Here is a 20,804-nt window from a genome sequence, read left to right as displayed (position 1 = left end):
AAGATATTGGGCTAAGAGTTAAAGAAATGAGAGTCACAATAAGTAAAGGGTAAATTACGTAGTAAAGACTTAATGGTTCTGTATTAGATTTTTTTTTCTCACCATAGCATTAGGTTTTTCTTTTTTAAAATTTTTATTGAAAGCGTTAGGTTTTTCAATAGTTTTTTTCTGTAAAATATTATAATCATGCTAATATTTCCACATTGTATCCTTCTAGGTAATTAAGAATGTTCTTGATGACCGACCTTGGTTCATTATAATTTTCTAGCCAAGGGATCACAAGTATGGAAGCTGTACTCTAAACATATTTAATATTGCTTTTTGTTGGGGACTGGCCTTGGCGCCCCCTGTATCAGTCCTCTGTAAAGAGGACAGGCAGGGGAAAACCTTGGAGTGAGGGAGTATCACATACTGGTGGCTAACCCCATTGGGGACACCGATCTCCTTGACCCAGCTAGAAACCACATCCTCATTCTGTCCTGTTGTGCTAGATTCCTGTCCTGTTTTGCCAGGAAGAACAAAACACTTCTCGCGTTAACACCTGAATAATAGAACAGCAAATAGAATAGCTTGACCAATCTGTAACTTCTGATTGTTTCATGAATTGTTTACTGCATACTTTATTAACCCACGAGCTTTGCAATAAAGTTACTGCATGTTTCATACTGTCCTCCCTATCCCGTCTTTGCAGTTCTAGTTCCTTCTCTTGGGCTGATGTTCGACTAGCTGCACTGGTTGCTGCAGTCCTTAATATATGTAATAGTGTTTCAGTGTCTGAACACTAGAGCTTAGTGCACAATGTTTTAACTGTATCACAAGAGCCAATAGTCACATGGCTTTGGCTAAAGATAAAAAGTTAAAGTACTGTCAGGTATATAATTAGTGTTTAGTGGATTAGGCATTGTTAGGGAATGAAGTAGGGAAACTTTAACCATCCCCCTATATATTGTCTTTTGAGTCCATACCCACCAGTGCTCAGAGGTACTCCTTGCTCAGTGCTCAAAAGTCACACTCAGTGGTGCGCAGAGAAACATGTAGTACCAGGAATTGAACCCAAGGCTCCCATTTGCAAAGCATAAGTTCACCCCTCTGATTAGGTCCTAAATGATTAGGTCCCCACTTTCACAAAAAAATTGTGAAAAAATTGAGACTTTAATGGGATGAAATAAGGAAGACAAGCAAGTTGTTTAAAAAGAAAAGTTTTTAATTTGTGTGAATAAACAAACTATAATTAGAAATAATATTTTCTTATGTATTCTCTAGCATAATGGCCATAATAATCGCCTCTCATGATATACATGATTGAATCTTTTTTTTTCCTTTTTCTTGCAACTATAACTTTAGGCCCAATTCTAAAACCTTTAGCCCAGTCCAAATAAGATAGGCAATAGTGGTTCTCTTATGCCTGACCTGTCTCTACTTTAAACTGATTCTACTAACCTACTTTCAAAAGAAAAAGTGAAAACTTATCTAGAACAAATTTTGTATTCAAACTATATATACATGTATATATGTATTTATTTTTCTAAAATATCATAAATAAAAATGCTGCATAGTAACCAAGAAACATAGTCCCAGCTTAGATCTGTTACTATGCATATAATTAATGTATTTAATACAACTCAAAGTTTAATTAACAACTCAAACTTGCAATTAAATGTCTAAGATTATAATCTTAGGACCAGCAAGAGAGTAAAGAGATTTTGATAATTGCTTTGCAAAGTGCTCAACCTTATTTCCATTCCTCATACCATGTATTTGTTCCCTACCACCAAGCAGGGCTCCTTCCGCAGTCCGGAGTCAACTGTAGTCCTTGAGTATTACCTGGCTGGCTTAACTCCCGCGCCCGCAAATTTACATATATCAAAAATAATACTACAATCCCTGGTTGCCTACAATTTAAAATCTGGTGTAAGAAGGAAATGGTATTATTCACCGGCACAAAGGAATGGAGGCAAAAGCATAGAAAAAGCCTCAAGCACATCAGAGCTTTCAGAAGTCCCTGATGAAAATATTAAAACAATAATCAGGGTTGGGAGAGATAGTACAGGGTGTAAGGTGCTTGCCTTTTGTATAGCCAACTCAAGTTCTAATTTTCTGGGCATTCAATATGGTCTCCTGAATACAGCTGGGAATAATTCCTGACCATAGAGTCAGGAGTAAACTCTGAACACCAGCAGATATGGCACAAAAAAACCCAATAATCCTAAAGGTGCTCACTAAACAAGAAAATCAATAGAGAATCAATATAACAAGGACAAATAAAATATGAGAAAATCATTAAATAAATCATTTAAATTAAATAAATCATTAAAATTAAAAACATAGTAACTCAAAAGCATGAGAATATACAAAATCAAAGCGACAAAATTAAAACTATGACTTGGTGAACTTAAAGATAAATTGTAAGAAACTATTAGGAATCAAGAGAAAAATAATTTATAAAAATAACAATAATACCAGACACTTATGGTGCAACATGAAGAACAGAAATATTCACATTATAAGAGCTATAGAAGAGAAGAGGTAAAGCAGTACAATTGTTTAAAAATACTTAAAACCTTCTCTTAGGAGGAAGGAGATAGATACTCAGATTTATGAAACTCAAAGTCTCAAATAAAATAAACCAAAACTGATATGCAGTAAATATCACTGTATCACTCTATTACTGTCATCCCATTGCTCATCAATTTTGCTTGAGTGGGCACCAGTAACGTCTCCATTGTGAGACTTTTTGTTACTGTTTTGGGCAAAAATAGTAACAACAACAAATATCAATGTAGTTAAAAAGAAACTACAGAGATAAAATCCGAAGAAAGGCCAGAACATATCAAAGGTACATATAAGGAAAGAAACGTCCATTAAAGTCATAACAAATTTTTCAGGTGAAAGTCTATAGACCAGAAGGAAATGGCATATTGTATCCTACATGTTGAATGGAAATTACCTCCTACCAACAGTACTTTGTATGGCAAGGTTATCACTCAGCTTTAAAAGACATTATGACCTTTAAACCAAGTATGCAAGAAATCCTCAAGAGATTTCAATAAAGGGCGAACAAATCTGCTCAGATTTGTTAACAAACAGAAATAAATATTAACAAATTTTACCAACAGAAATAACTTAACAAACAGAAATAAAATATAAAAAATATAAGGAGCAATATTGGGATTCCTCAGACTAAGCTTGTGATTTACTTTCTTTAAATTTTAAATAAGATATAGGCAAAAATATGTATGTAAAATTGTATGCAAAATTTAAAACAATAATACTTAAAAATAAAAATCAGTAAAAAATGGAACCTGATATTTTACAAAATAAGATATCAAAAATAAAATAGGATTGACAACAGAAGACCAAAGACACAAAATTAAGCTGTTAAAACATCCAGAATTCATATAGTAAATAAAATTTATTTTAATCCATAACTTAACTTGACAGATGAGTGTAGAGTCACTTGAATGTCAATGTTAATCATAGACTCATAGTAAATACTGGAAAACAAACACAATGGCAAGCTGCTTCTGAAAAATAGTTAACTTAAAATACATAATAAATGTACATGTAACATATAAATCAATAAAAAGCATTGAAGAAAACAGGTAAAATACTACCTGATATTAGGTTCTATGATGTGTTCAGTGACATGACTCCAAAGAAAGGGCAAAAAAGCAAAATTGAACAAATGGGATTATATCAAACCAAAACTCTTAAGCCCCATAAAATAAACTATGGTGAAAACAAAATGACACCCTACTGAATGAGAAAAGAATGTATTTTCACCATATGTATTGAAAATAATTTGTTTCTAGATGTTGGAGAGCTAATACGGCATGTGGCTGGCCCAGGTTCGATCTCTGGATCTTGGGGAAGCAGCCCCCTCAGAACCTCCAGGAGTGATCCCTAAATACAGAATCAGGAATAACCCTTGAGAACCACCAGATATGTCACCAACACCACCCCCCCCAAGAAAAAGAAACAACAAAGAAAACAAAAAAGATTAGTTTCTAAAATGTAATCTATACATATATGCATAAAGAACTAATGAAATTATTTAAAAATATATACCCGTTACAAAAAATGGGTACAAGAGCTGAATAGACACCAAATATGTACTTCTTCATAGAGAATGAAATCCAAGGGGCATATAGAAAAACAATCATAACTGACTAATAGGTAGATGATAGTAATAACAATGAGCTATCACCTTACACCCATGAGAATGGCCTGTGTCTAAAAGAAAAGAAAGAATGGATTCCCAGGAGTGCTTTCTGCACTGTATGTTCATTGCAGCACTATTTACAATACCAAAATCTGGAAAAAAAATGGAGTGCCCAAAAACAGATGAACAGTTAAAGAAACTTTGATACATCTACACAGTGGAATATTATGCAGCTGTTAGAAAAGATGAAGTCATGAAATTTGCATATAAGTGGATCAACAAGGAAAGTATCATGTTGAGTGATATGAGTCAGAAAGAAAGAGACAGACATAGAAAGATCGCACTCATCTGTGGAATATAAAGTAGCAGAATGGGAGACTAACACCCAAGAGTAGTAGAGATAAGAACCAGGAGGTCTGCCCCACAGTTTGGAAACTGACCTCACATGCTGGGGGAAAAGGCAGCTGAATTAGAGAAGGGAACACCAAGTAGAGAATGTTGGGAGGACCCACTCGGGTTGAAAGCTGCGTGCCGAAAGTAGAGTATAGACCAAACATGATGGCCACTCAATACCTCTATTGCAAACTACAACATCCAACAGGAGAGAGAACAAAAGGGAATGCCCTGCTGCAGGGCAGGGTGGGGGTGGTGGGGATGTGGGTGTGGGTGGGGGTGGTGAGAGGAATACTGTGAATATTGGTGGAAGAGAATGGGTACTGGTGGTGGGATGTAAACGAAATGCAAACATGAAAGTTCATAAGTTTGTAACTGTATCTCTCACAGTGATTCACTAATAAAAATTTAAAAAGAAAAAAAAATAAAATAAAATAAATTTGAATGTAGGGATATAAAAAGGGAGAAAAGGGAGTACTCATTCATTGTTGGTGGAAATGTAAACTGGGTCAATCACTGAAAAAAAAACACTAAGTACATTTCCCAAAAATTTAAAATAAAGTGAAATCAATTAGAGAGATATAGGGACAGACATAAAATGATCACACTTATTTGCAGGATATAAAGAAAGTCATAGTATGAGAATAACACATGAAGATAATAGAAACAAGGGCCAGGAGAACTGGTCCATGGAAGGAAGCTTGACACAAAAGGGCAGGTGAAGTGAAGTTAGGACAGAGATGCGTCCACTATGACAATGAGATGAAAATGATCACTCTGGACAAGAACTGCATGCTGAAAGAAGGTAAAGAATTTTTTAATCTTCTTTAAAAATCTTTATGAATTTTTGAAATAATACTGGATTATTTGGGTAGATTTGTAAAGGTCATAGCTGGTCCCTTTTAGGCTGTGAAAAAAAAATTAAGAAACCAACCCATTTACATTCCAGCTTCATGCTGAGAGCACTTGTGTATTTTTCTTGCTCATTCGAGATCTTGGGAAATGCCATAGACTCATTAAAGGCAAATTTTTCCTTTTAGCTATGAGTCTAATGTAAATTTTTTTCATATAGAAAATAGTCTGCCAGTCACAATAGTATATGGTCTGTATTGGAGTATGAGGTATTCGCTAATCAAAAATCCCTCTATTGCTTATTCATCTAAAAAGACATCACATGAAGACTTGTTGATTTAGTTTTTGTTTCGTCCATGCAGCAGTGATCATTTATTTTAGAAAGTACAGTTGAAATTCTAAATTCAAATAAATCCTTTTCTTACAGCTGGGGAGTATGCTTCCTTAATATACTATATAGTGAAAGCAAGTGTTCTTCAAGTTTACATGGGAAATAACTGTCACTTAAAATGTCAGCAAATTTTTATTTCATTTAGTACAATGTTATATATTTATCTTTAGTTACTTCTAAAGACATGTTACTATTATCATGTATTTATAATTGAAAAATTTGAAATAATTTAAAACAGTAAATACTAAGTAATTGACTTAAATTGTAGTCAATATCCTATAGGTAGGCCGATAACAGTATAAAATGTGAATCACATTTCGCTAATAATCATTACCTTGATGCTCACATATTTTACTTTCCGCAATAAAGGACTAAACTGATTTATGTCATAAAAAATAATTAATGGAAAAAACTTCATTTTTCAATTGCAAATGTTTTTTTTATATGTGATCCAATTCAGTCCTCCAACTTTGGTTATATATTGCTTGAAATGATGCCTAAGAAATCACTCACTTAGAAATCTCCAGTTTTGACATGTTTTACATAAAATTTTATTAGGTTATGCTTTCTAAGGGAGTTTGGTCATTGTTGACAAATTCTGAGATGATGCAGGCTCAATTACACCACCTCTTTTCCTCTACTTGGGCAGCCTTTCCTTGTTCAGCTCTTACACTTTTTCTTAGACCTTAGAAACTACTTAATTTTCAGCAAGTATTGAAGTCTGTGGGCTCCATGGGTGACTTATGTGAGGCAGAGAGGAGAGCGACCATCACTTTCTCCAGATCCACCTCTGCCACGCCTGGACAGACTTGGCAGACTGGGACTGATAAAGTCTGCAATGAGACCTTCAGTAGCATGGGCCCGAGTCCCTCCAGCCCCATCAGATGGCCATCAAGCCACACCTGCTGTCTACCTTGTCTTCTCGGCAAGGGTATTGATCTCCACCTCCAAATATATCAGGGAGCTGCAGACTCAGGCTGGAGCAAGGAATTTCTCTTTGCAGGAAAAGAAACCTAGACATAGGCCTTCCCCAGGGTTTTCACGTCTTTGTTCTGTCTCACAGAACAGAATTTTAGGAGTAGGCAAGAGTGCAGTAAAAACATATTTTATTTAGAGGATTTGAGGAAGGGGATGGAGGGAGAGAAAAGTGGGAATAATTCGTTCAAGAGAGAACACAGATTTCTCTAGAGACAGAGAGATCCCCAATAGAGGAGAGATGTGGGCAACACATGTGCTCAGGCACCACATGTGCTTTGCCACTTAGGCACAAGCAGGACATGGGTTTGGGAAGCACATATGCACCCTTCCTTTGTTCAAGATGGTTTTTATGGGTTTTTTTCCAAGTCACCCCACGTGGGTTTCTACTTAAAGTACATTGCTAGGGTGGTTGCCAAGGGGATAGCATTGGGAGTGGTAGATGGTCTTCTTTGAAATTCCTTTCCTGGTCTTTGTTCCTGCTGGAGCTTCTTTCATGGGGGGTGGGGGACTGGTAGTCTTTCTGGGTCTCTTGGTGCCAGGTGAAAGTCTAAACAGGCTTGAGCTCTTCGAAGCATTGGGCTATTGGTTTTATAATACCCTAGGTATAATAATTATATAATATTATAATTGTATATAATTATATTTATAATTATATGATTATTATAATAATTATAATAATAATATAATTCCACAGTCATGAACACCCTTTCCTGTATACCTGCCTACATCATCCTTAGAGTATAAAATCCCTTCTATACCGTAAACACAACATTAGAACAATCTCTTTTATACTTATACTTGGAATTTCAAAGTAAAGAGATTAAAGAGGTAATTTATATATTTCTCTGAATGTATGAAAGTTATTTTTCTCTGCTATGCAATGAAAATGGCAGAGATTTCAAAAATAAATTGTTGCAACCAAATCAACATGTTCTCAATACACCTTGTATTTTTCTTTCCCTGACAAAGTATTTCCATGTGAAGACTAATATAACCCTAATTTTATTTGTTTACTTCTTTGATTTACACATCAAAAATTCATTAGATTTTATAAAATATGCCCAAAGAAATCAGCTTAAAGATATAGAAATTTTGTGCTTTGTTCACATTCTTTCTTTAGTTGTAAAAAAGTAGATTTTACTCTAGTTGGATATGCAAAACTTGATCACCAGGTCAATTCCCAGGATGATTTTGTACTTTTCACTTTTCTTGGTAATATTGAAGTGTCCTTTATTGAAGATTAAGAATTGCCTCCACAAATAGATGTTTCATTAGAGAAAAAAAATTGTATAGAAAATCTTTTGAAGGACTTTTGTTCTTTACTTTGAATGGCTTATCAGAAACTATTCAGAAAACACATTCCCTCAGGCAATTACAGTCTATTCAAATTACCAAAGAACTTGAAATATGCTCATTTCTAAACTGTGTTTCTGTATAAATCTGCTCAGATGGCCATGGAGGAAAGAAATTTTGAAAAGAAAAAAGTAGATGAGTTCATGATCTCCCTCCCACCAGGCCCAGCACCAACTTAAAAATAATCCATCTGAAAAATGAACTTTTATCTACAAAGTTTTAGATTTCTAAAACATATCTATGAAAAATTTTAGGTTCTGTACATAAACTTTTTCAGTAAATAGGAACTAAATGTTTTGGAGCAGAACCTTCAAAAAACATCAGAACTTCAATGACAAGGTTAAAATCTGTCAATTTATGCAGCATCCCCTATCCCATCTAATTCCACTTTACAAGGGTAATAATCACAATCGTAACGTTTTTCTCATCCTTCCACTAGGATTATTATTATATTGAAGTAGCCAGCTCATTAATTTTAACTGTTTTTCTTTATTAAATGTTACAATTTGGAAAATATTCCATGTAATGTAGACAATCTTTAAGCTTCTCATCTGTGGCAGAGTAATGAAATCACAAAAATCATGATCATGTTAGGTTTTAAAATGTTTCCCCCAAAATTTATTTTATGAAACACCATGATTTACAAAGCTATTCATAATGGGGTTTCAGACAGACAATGTTCTGTCACAACCACACCACCAGTTTTTTCTTCTCTCCATCAGTGTTTCCAGAGCTCCTCTACAAACTCACCCACACCCCAGCCTGCCATCTAGACAGGCACCATTTTAAGTTTCTTTATTTAAGTTTGGGTGTTTTGATATCAGTGTTGCTGAATCTGCTGTTTGGATACTTAGCTCTATTGTTGCTTTGTTGCTTAACACTGCCAATGTACTGTGACCTTTGCCCCCTCTTGCTTCTCATATGTCTCTTTTCCCAACACCCTTCACTCACTAGCACCTCCATATTAAACCATTGAATTTCCTCATTATTACTCTGGACACTACATGTAAATGATGTCATCTTTGTTTAGACTTCTTCTGGCTTACTTAAGTTAACAGGATATATTTCCATTCTATCCATATAGTAGCAAATTACATTATTGCAGTTTCTTCTGTATATGTTGTGTATATATATACATATGTATATATATCACATTTTCATAACCCACTGATCTACTGTTGAACATCTAGGTCGATTCTAAATTTTAGCCTTCCTACTGAGTACTGCAATGAATAATAGTGTGAACATGTCCTTTTTAATGAATGGTTCTCTGCCCTGGGTGTAAATGTCCCAAAGTGGATTTCCTGTCTCATATGTCAGCTCAACTTTAAGTCTTCTTTGAAGCCTCCATACAGTTTTCCAGAGTTTGAGATAGACAACATTGCATGAGCAGTGTATGAGAGCTTCTTTTTCACCACATCCCCTCCAACAATAGTTGCTTACATTATTTTTGATGCATGCCATTCTCATTGTTGTGAAATGGCATCACATTGTTGTTTTGTTTTGGATTTTCATGATGATACATGATGACGAGCATGTTTTCATATACTGTTGTCCATATGTTGGTCTTATTTGAAGTGCATGTTCATTTTTTCTCCCACGGTTTCATGGTGTTTTTGGATTTCTTTGAATAGTTTACATATACTGAGTGTCAACACTTTCTCTGATATGTTGACTGCAAATATTTCTCATATTCAGTTAACTGCCCTTCAGTTTTAGCCTGTATTTTCATTTTACATGCAGAACCTCTTTAATTTGATACAGTAAGATTTGTTTATTTTTGATTCAGATGTGTTTGCCAAAGTGGCATTGTTTCATTGGAGACAGCACTAAGAGCCAGATTTAGCATCATTTTGTCAATATTTTCCACAATGTATTCTATAGACTCTGGTCTGATCCCAAGGCCTTTGATCAACTTAGAATTGACTTCTGTGTAATATATGAGATGTGGATTCAGCTTCATTGTTTTACATAATTGTTTTAAATAGACCTATAGTCCTATAAACATTCTTTGTTATTCTTCTTTGCAATTTTCAAGTGTTTCTGTGGGATATATGGGAATATTTATATTATATGGTTATTGGTAACTTACTAACATCCACAGTAACACTTCCATCACATTTGCACTCAAGAAATTTTATTTCCTGTCTGCACAATGGGTTGGGCACTTGATTTGTTTGATTTGTATACGGCCACATGTGTTCAATCCCAGCATCTCATGTGGTTCCCTAAGTTACATCAGAAGTGATTCCCAAAGCAAATGCAGGTGTGGATAAAGAGATGGGGAGGATGAGGAAGATGAAGATGAAGATAAAGAAAAGAATCCACTGTTTTGGGCAATGAATTTAGGCTAGCTTGTGACTTCACAAAGGTAAGAACTAATTAGGAAGAAATAATTAATTAAAAAGAACTAATTAAATCACTAAGAATAAGGTCATACTAAAACTATGAATAAAAAACTACTAGAGGGCTGGAGTAATGGTACAATGGGTAGGGAGCCTTTCTTGCAAGTCGACCAACTCCAGTTTATTCCCAAGTATCCCAAATTGACCTTTAAGTTCCTACAAGAGTGAGCTCTCAGTTCAGAGCCAACATTTTTGCTCTCAGTTCTGAGCACCTGTTGGGGGACGCCAACATTTTTAAAAAGTGAAGAAAAAGACACCAGACTTCAAATCCTATTTCTTGGCGATACCCTGGTAATAAATATTATTAACAAGTTAAGATGCAGCATTTTGAGGAGACCTTTATATAATCAGTTGTGCGAAACAATTCAAGAAATTATAATTTTGAATTGCCCACACTACTGTACTCTATGTGTGCAATTACTTCCTTTTACTCCAATAAACTCTATGCTGTAGATGTGTATAAATTTTGTTAAAGGTGCAACATTTTCCTTTACATTGTGGAAATCTCTATATCCTCTCCAATATTTTGTTAATAAATTATTCTGCTCATACTCCCACTATTCATTTTCCTTGAAAGACAATTTTGTGAGAAAATAAACCTCGAAAATCCAAAATGAGTTTTGAATTGAATTATCTTTCCAATAAAAATCATAGAAAGTTTTTTGAGAGTTCATGAACTTTTGTTTATGAACAAGAGTTCAAGATGCAGCTCTGTCTAATGTTCATCGATTTAAAGAAGGCCTTTGATTCTGTTGAGACTGAAGCAATCATCAAAGCCCTAGCCAAACAGGGCATTCAAACTCAGTATATCAAGATCCTCCACAAACTGTATTACGGATTCACCACCAGGATCTCACCATTCTACAAGGAAGTGATCATTGACGTAAAGAGAGGGGTTCGGCAGAGTGATACCATTTCACCAAAACCCTTCGGTGCCAACCTCGAGAACATCATGCAATGACTGGAATGGGAAGGAATGGGAGTGAAGATAGACAGTCGGCAATTTCTCCATCTCCACTTAGCTGATGACATCGTTCTCATAACGTCAAACATTAGCCAAGCGGCACAAGTGCTGGCTGACTTCGACTGCAAGGACTGCAGCTGAATCTCAGCAACACGATGTTCATGAAAAATGAACTAGTCCCTGATATTCCATTTGCTCTCACTGGAATGAGCATCTCTGAATGCAGCAGCTATGTGTACCTGGGTTGAGAACTCAACATGAGGAATGACTTGGCACCAGAACTGCGCAGGAGGAAGAGAGCAGCGTGGAACGCCTTCAAGAGCGTCAAAGAAGTGGATAAAAGGACAAAGAACCTCTGGCTCTGGACACATCTTTTCGACTCCACTGTTCTTCCTGTACTAACATAAGCCTCAGAGACCGGGGCCCTACAAAAACAGGATGAGAATGCTATTCAGGTTTCCCAAAGAGGAAACAAAAGAGTTATGCAAGGAGTAACATGTTTCACTCGAGTGAGAGAACGAATCCGGAGTTCCGACCTCCATTGATAGTCAAGAATCAGGGACACTGTCTTGTTTGCCATGGCATCAAAAACCAGATGGGCTAGACACGTAATGCGATTCAGAGAAGACCACTGGACTAGAGCTGCTACCGACTTGATTCCATGGACGTCAAAAGATCACGTGGCCGCCTGTAAAAAACTAAGGCTCGCCGAGGGGCGCGCGCACTCGCGGGCTCTCCAGGCGGCTGTCTCACTACCCACGTTCAGTTCGGTGCCCCGGAACCACTGTGTGTGCTGTCGGTCAAGGGCAGGAGACGGAAGGAAGAAGGCCAAACTGGTTGCTCGATCAGTTTATTTCATCCTCTCTCTCCGCTTCTCTCCCAGCTCTGGATCTCTCTCTCTGGATCTGTGGATCTGGCCCCCAACCCACTCTTGCAGCCTAGTTAAATCTCCCCAGCATGAGGGGGTTCGGGTGTACACCTAGGTGTGGTCACAATCAATAGGGTAAGGTTCCTTTCCCTCAGGGGATGCTTCTCCTAGGACTTAATTCTCTTTCAGCAGGAGGATCCACCCGAGGGCGGAGTCCCATGAGTGTGTTTCTCTTCTCCTCAGCCAGCAAACATATAAGAATTCATAATATTAATCATTTTGTATGGACACAATAAGAGATGCATTAAAGCTTATAGAATTGCTCTCCTGGGGCCATCTCAATCTCAGACTACAGTGCTCAGGCCAGATCAGTCTTTCCTATCCCTAGCAGGGTCCTAGTCTCATCATTACTTTTGGATCATCACTGCATTTGTCTATGATCAAGCTCTTAACTTATAGTTAAGAATTAGGCACTTTGGCCAGGCCCATCTCGATGCCAGGGTAGTCCTGGATCCTTCCCGTCCCTCGTCGGGACCCTGCTTTTGGGGTGCTAGGAACTGAGGGCAACTAAGGCTTAAGTGGAGAAAGCAGATGCCCGGGAGGGAATAATATTCGAGGCCAATTAATTCCCAAGTTATAAAAACATAATATTGTCTTCTTGTGTCTATACAAAAAGGACATTGCTTTAAAGCAAATTATTCAAAAGGCACAAGAAGAGGAGAAAGGCAATATTAACTTATATAATATAAATTCAGTATCCTAGGAAGGTCTGACCTTAAAAATTAGCAGAGTCAGATTAAGGGAAAGCCGCGGATAAACTGTTTTGGGGAAGAGAGCATAGAGAATTGATTATAGCTAAACAAAGGGATGGGAGAGATTCGGGATCACCTTGATGGGTGTGACTGGGGTAAGCCTAAACTCTGGGGAAAAGTGGGACAAGCTACTTGTGGCAAGGGGGAGAGGACAAAGTAATGTCATCCTACAGCTGCCCACCAATGAGATGGTCAGACTTCTTCGTCAAAACCCTGAATAAAGGATTTGAGGCTCTTCCTGTTCCTGGAGCAAGCAGACATCATTGGGTTACACTAACACATGACAGGGACAATGGAGATGTTACTAGCGCCCGCTCGAGCAAATCGAAGATCAATGGGATGACAAGTGATACAAGTGATAAAAAACATAACGTCACCTGATAATATTTTAGGAAAAGCTCCCAATCCACACTGTATAGATCAACTGGTTCTCGGTTATAGTTTAATGGCTTTCTTAGTGATGCTGGCATGATTATAATGTACACACTATGCAGGACCTCCTGAATAATTTTACAAGTCCTACTCTAATCATGCACTCACTTAACTGGCACCATCATATCTGGCCAGAACAGATTGATATGGTATGGTTCATTGTAGATGTTTTCTTCCACACTGATTTGTCACTTCCCTGGAAACCAGTATAACTGGAATTTGTCTAAATAGTATTCCAATAAACAGGCCATTTTTCCAATGATTATAAAGAATACACCTTAGAAATTACTATTAGAGCTTGAAAAGATTATACTAAGATTGTGGAAGAAGAGCTTTTACCTTGAAATATCTGGCAATCATAACAAGTAACTAACTCACTTGTACCATTATAGAAGAACTTAAAAGACAGAGTAGAGATACATTCAGATAATTTGTAAGCTGTTATACAAAGAACTACAGAGTTTGGAAATTAAAGTGCTTCTAAACTGAAACATAACATATAATTTGATTACTTCAAATTAAGAAAGATAAAATTGACAAAACATGTGAAGAATAAACATTTTATTTTCATGGATTTTTTTTTTTATGTGTTACACTCAGCAACGTTCAAGGATGCCTCCTGACTGCACTCAGGGCTGATTCCTGGCATTGCTTAGGGGACCATATTCAGTGTGAGAATTAAACTTATGGGGGCAAGGGAACAACCAAACTGTATGCACTAGCTCTTGGGTGACAAGGAATAGCCACTTTGTAGATGCTTCCTAATATTTAAATTGACACAAGGCAAAAAAAAATAATTGAGCTCCCATATGACCCAGCAATTGCACTTTAGAGCATTTATCCCCAGGACAGAAAAATCATCCAAAATAATATAGCACACCATATTCATTGAAGCACCCAGTACAATGGCTAAAATTTGGAATCTACCTAGACGTCCAATGACAGATTAGTGGATCATGAAGATGTGGTATATATACACAATGGAATATTATACAGTTGCAAGGAATGATGAAATCATGCAATTTGCGGCAAACATGGTTGTAAGTGGAAGACATCATGTTAAATGGAGTAAGCCAGGAGACAAAGGACAAAGAGAGTATCACATACATGTGCTATTTAGAATAACTATATGAAGGAATGAATGTTTTAAAGGGGGATGACACGATCAACTTTGGTCTTGTCATTGTCCATATTATCCAGAAAATATACAGGAAAAGTAAAGGAAGAGAAGTGGAAAGGAGGGGGAGAAGAGATAAATCAGAAGCAATAGAGGACAGGTTGATGGATTCAGGTAAAACGTTGGTGTTAAGGAATGATAGAGCCAAATATCCCAACACAGAGTGAAAAACACTGAAATAAAGAAGTGCAGACTTTAAATACTGAACTAAAAAAGGTGCCTGTCAAGCGAACATGCTGTAGGGATGTTTATGGAAATGCTCGTGAAAGAAACTTGACACTGGTGGGGGATTGGCACTGCAATATTGTATGCCCAAAACTCAACTACAAATATCTTTGTAAACTACGGCTCTTTTGCAACATTTTAAAAAGTATCACTCATATCATATGTTGACCCGTTGATCTTCGATTTGCTAAAGCGGGCGTCAGTAACGTCTCCATTTGTTTCTGTTGCGTGCCAGTGCATCCCAATGGTATCTGCTTGCTCCAGGAACAGGAAGAGCCTCAAATAGTTCATTCTGGGATTTGACGAAGAAATCTGACCATCCAGTTGGTGGGCAGCCTTGAGGTTTTCTGACGTCCGTGCAATCCAGTCAGTAACAGCTGTAGTCCAAAGGTCGTCTCTGAATCACCTTACATGACCGGCCCATCTGATTTTTGATGACTTGGCAAACGAGACAGCATCCCTGATTCTTGACTGTAGACAGAGCTCAGAACTCCGGATTCCTTTTCTCACTTGAGTGAGACGTGATACTCCTAGCATAGCTCTTTCGATTCCTCTTTGGGATATCCAAATAACGTTCTCATCCTGTTTGTGTAGTGCCCAGGTCTCTGAGGCATATGATAGTGCAGGAAGAACGGTGGAAACGAAAAGATGTGCCCGAAGTCGGAGGTCCTTCGTTCTCTTAACCACTTCTTTGATGCTCTTGAAGGCATTCCACCCTGCTCTTTTCCTCCTGCACAGTTCTGGCGCCAAGTTGTCCACATGTTGATTTCTCGGCCCAGGTACACATAGCTGCTGCATTTGGAGATGTTCGTTCCATTGAGAGCAAATGGAGCTTCAGGTACTAGTTCGTTTTTCATGAGCATCTTCTTGTTGATATTCAGCTGCAATCCGACCTTTCCACACTCGTGGCCGAACTCGGACAGCATTTGTGCAGCTTGGCTAATGTTTGGTGTTATGAGAACGATGTCATCAGCGAAGCAGAGCTGGTGAATTGCTGACCGTCTATCTTCACTCCCATTCCTTCCCATTCCAGTCCTCACATGATGTTCTCGAGGGTGGCACTGAAGAGTTACAGTGAAATGGTATCACCCTGCTGCACCCCTCTCTTTACATCAGTGATCACTTCCCTGTAGAATGGTGAGATCCTGGTGGTGAATCCACAGTACAGCTCGTGGAGGATTTTAATATACTGAGTTTGAACTCCCTGTTTTGCCAGGGCTTTGATGACTGCTTCAGTTTCAACAGAATCGGAGGCCTTCTTTAAGTTGATGAACGTCAGACAGAGCGGCATCTTGAACTCTCGCGAAATTTCAAAATGAGTTTTCAAAATTTCAAAAATGAGTTTGGTCACTGTGTGGATATGGTCTATGGTGCTGAATCCCCTTCGGAACCCGGCTTGCTCACTTTGTTTTCCTTCGTCTAGTGTTCTGCCTATTCTATTCAGGATGACATGAGTGAACAACTTGTAGACAACAGAGAGCAGGCAGATTGGGTGATAGTTGCTGATGTCATGGATGTCTCCCTTCTTATACAACAGAGCAGTCCTACTGGTTTTCCACTGAGACGGAACCTTGCATTCAGACAGGCGGTGTGTAAAGAGCCGAGCCAGTGTATTGATGAGTACTGGTGGCAGATTCTTCAGGTGTTCGGGTCTGACTTTGTCCAGACCAGGTGCTGTACACATCTTTACCAACAAAATGACGTGTCGGATTTCAGAAGGGAGAACGTTGGGAACAACATATCCATCCTGTGGAATTTGGTATGTGGGAAGGTGGACATGGCTGTCAAAGAGCTGAGAGTGGAAGTTGTGAATAATCCTCTCCATTGCCTTTCTGGAAGATGTGATAGATCCATCGGGACGTCGGAGGGCAGTCATCTTGGTCTTATAGTTGGCAAAGGACAGGCATGCGTTGCGAATACTTTTCTCAGCTTCTGCTGCACTGGCCAACACTGCTGCTCTTCTCTCTTTGAGGTCTTCCTCTATCGCATCTCTGCACAGCTTTGTGAGCTCGGAAGTTAGCTTGTGGTTGCCTGAGGCAACCAGTAAAAAGTACTTACTGTTTTAAATACTTTAATGCTTTAGTATTTTAAATCATTCTGAGTTCTCTAGAGTATTTTTGTTACTATATTTAGTACTGTCCTCCGAAGTAATGTGGAAACTATAGAGTGGGCAGTGATATTGTTGGGTGCAACTGGGGGTCCTTTCTCTTTTTTTGATTTTTTTTTATTTTGAACTACTTTATTATTTTTTTTACTTTTTAAATTAATCAGTAAGATACAGTTATAGGCTTTAAAACTTTCGTGATTATGTTTCAGTCTTATTTTCCATTTATAAAAGATAGTTTTCTAGGGACATGGACAAGAGCACATAGTAAGTTTTTTGAAAAGGGCACAATAGATAAATATGAAACCTCTAATCTAGTACTTAGAATGATTACTGACTATTTTACTGCATAAGTCGGTAATGCAGCAAAATTAAACTTATAACATTAAATCTATGATATTGTTATTGAAATCATTTACTAATACATAACTTTAAGAATTTTAAATGGTTGAGAATTTTTTAAAGAACATACTATCATCAACTTCTACTGAACATATAAAATTTGCAACTTAAAAATTGAACCATCAAACTATCATTATAATCTAACCATGAAAACCCAAATAAAAAGGATTAATTTTATCCAGATTTTCATGCAAGTAATAAGTGCATTAAATTTTGTAAATTATTAAATGTAGTCAGATATAATTTCTAAGACACGAACAAAACAACAACATGCAATGCTATTTCAATCGCTAAGTTCCTACCCAAAATGCTTACATATTTATCTAAAATATTGGAAATATTTTGATAAAGTTCTTTGGGCATAGTTAGACCAGCTCTGGTGGTGTTCAGGGCTTCTATCTTGGTCTGTTATCAGTCATCGCCCCTGGAGTTGTTTGGAAACCATGTTTGAAGCCAAGAATTGAGCCAGGAATTGCCCTAGGCAAGTTCCTTTCCCACTCAATTTTCTCTGCATCCCATAACTCTTTAAAAAAAGAAAGGAAAGATTAAATTAAATTTGAATAGCTAATTTTCCCTCAATTCAAGTTGTAGATTAATACTTTGACTAAAATGTATAAATAAAAGATGCCACCACCCAATTCTGTGAGCATAGTACAGGATGCAATTTGAATTGAGTCACAGAATTGGGTGGTGCAAGGCATAGGAACTCAGCAGATAATGAAGGTATTCCAATATTTTGAGTTAACTCTCTGACCTCATGTCAATTTTAAAGCAAATCGTTATAAGACCAACAAAAACACAAAAGTAAATTTGTTAAATTAAAATTTAATATTAATTTAATAACAAGAAACACGATTTTGTTTGCTTTTGACCACACCTATCAGTACTTAGGGCTTACTGTAAGTTCTGCGCTGAGGAATCATACAAAGTGGTGCTCAGGGACTGTACATGATGCTGAAAATTAAACTTGGGTAAATCACATGCAAAGCAAACTCTTTACCCACTGTACCTTCTCTTCCTCCCTCAAACATTTTTTTTAACTTTTGGGCCAGACTGAGCTTTGTTCAGGACTTACTCCTGGTTATGTACCTAGGGATAAATCCTGAAGGGACTCAGGGGATCACAGGTGTTGCCCAGAATCAAAACCAGGTAGGTTACATGCAAGAAAAATGCCTTACCTGCTCTGCTATTTCTATGCTCCAAGCTTTATTTTTAAGATGCAATTAGATTCAACCACAGTGTATTGCATATCCCCCAACTAAATTTCCATCTCCAGCCACATACTATATATATATCTGCATGTGAAAAACATAACCTGCATACTTAAAATTGATAGTATAATTATAAAAACAAGTTGAAAAGAAAACCAAATTGAACAGTAGATTCTAAACTTGGATAAATGTAGCATTGAAACTGACCCAAAAGTAACTGGTGGTGGAATTGGTGTTGCAATATTATATGCCTGAAACTCAAATATCAATAACTTTGTAAATCACAATTCTATTTTTCGTGATAAAAAATAAGTATTTTATTGCTGTTAAAAATAAGATACACGTGAACTTGGCACTGATATGCTGCCTGTTGAATGAAGGAATGAATGAGAATATCATTAAGGGGGTGAGTTGCACATTTCCTACAATGAGAGAAAAATAATACTGACTTGGATGTTATGAGTGGACCGTGGTCACCAAGGTCTGGTGCCATGACGTTCCTGCAAGTTTCGAATGAACCTGGCATTGAACATGTTCCCCATTGTCCAGGCCTGGGCAGGAGGCGCCTGGGCCTGTGCAGGTGCCGTGTGTGAGGCGTCCTCGCTCGATCCATTCTGTGGCAAGATCTGATCTTCATGGGCAGGCCTAGTCTCTGTTTCCTGATCCCCCTGCTTTGATTCTTGGTTGCCTGTACTGAGGGATGAGGAATTCACACCCCCATGGCGGCTGTAGCAGCAACTTTGGGCTACAAGCCCTGGGGGAGTCCCCCTGGTGCTGCGACGCTGGGCAGGACTGCCCCCGGGGTCGGCAGCCAGCAGGAGGCGGGCAATGGGGTGGGGGGGCCAGAGGCGAAGGGAACGCAGTAGTTCCTGCTCTGGCACAAAGGGACGGAGGGAACCACATTCTGGTGAGTTCCCCAGGCTGCTGGAGCGGGGAGGTGGGTGGGCTGGAGGTGTCGCGCGGCAAGGGGCCCTGTTCAGGGGCCAAGGAGGCTCCACTGCTACCTTCAGGAATTCTCGGTCACTAGAGGAGTAGGGCTTAATGTCTCCCTCTGCTCTCTTGGGTGGCAGCTTCCTTTTTGGAGGATGCTGATGGGCAAAGAAGCCTTCGAAAATCACAAAGTTGTTCACCTGTGGGTCTGTGGTCTCCAGGTTGTAGTGTTTATTCAGGAACTTCAGAAGCTTCTGTGAGGGTCGATCAATGGCCAGTTGGTGGGGTTCAACTCGCTCCTTCTGCAGCATGTACTGGAAGAGTTAATGCCCATGGCCATGAAGCTGAAGTGACTCATGGATGTAAAACTCCAGGATGCAAAGGGGTTCTACCTCATTGTGAGCCTCACGATCATCCAAGACAAATGGTTTCTTGTATTCAACTTTAAGAAAACCAATACTGGCACCTTTTCCAGCTGGCTTTGTTGAAGTGTCTTTGAGCACATAAATAACATGGTGGTTACTCTGCATCCTCGATGCACTGGTAATGGGTGCAGGAAGATGTTGGGCCTTGGCAGACGCCTTGCCCAGTTATGACCAGTCAGCAATAGTCATAATTTGCTGCTGCAGATCAACACGGGATGGCGCTGTGGTTCCGGGCCGGCACCGTGATCCTTTCCCGGAGCAGCGCATCCATATGGAACGGGAACTCCATGGCCCATTGTGCGCGGCGGGACCCGCCCACGTCATAAAATCACAATTCTTTAGTAATAAAAGAAAATAAATTAATCAATAAAAGTGCAAAAACTTAAGGGCAGAATTTAAATATGAAAACAGCAAATTTTAATGACCAGGCTTTTGAAAATAGATAAAATATTTCTCTTATTTTGTCCTTCCCGCTATAGCTTATTACAAAGAGTGGGGAGAGAGGGCAGGGTTTACCCCTGGCACCACATTACCTCTTGTGTATCATCCTATGTGGCACTAGTTGTATCCACTACTACAGGACCCAAGGAAAACTGAATCATTATTCCCTAGCACTGGACCACTAATCAGTCTGCTATAGTGTCACCAGGATGGCCTCTGGTCCTGTGAGCATTTTCTAAAACATACACACAAACTTATGCAAAAACCTATTAAAAGGAA

At 38.2% G+C, this 20,804-nt stretch overlaps 1 pseudogene; it reads right to left on the bottom strand.

Moving 5' to 3' along the window:
- Window positions 1–19,159: 19,159 nt before the first annotated feature.
- LOC101557633 (alpha-tubulin N-acetyltransferase 1-like) lies at window positions 19,160–20,373 on the bottom strand (annotated as a pseudogene).
- Between the last annotated feature and the right edge of the window lie 431 nt (window positions 20,374–20,804).

This window comes from Sorex araneus, chromosome X (genome assembly GCF_027595985.1).
Source record: "Sorex araneus isolate mSorAra2 chromosome X, mSorAra2.pri, whole genome shotgun sequence".
Lineage (NCBI taxonomy): Eukaryota > Metazoa > Chordata > Mammalia > Eulipotyphla > Soricidae > Sorex > Sorex araneus.
Note: the sequence above shows the minus strand (reverse complement) of the source record. Positions and strands in the feature narration are given on the sequence as shown.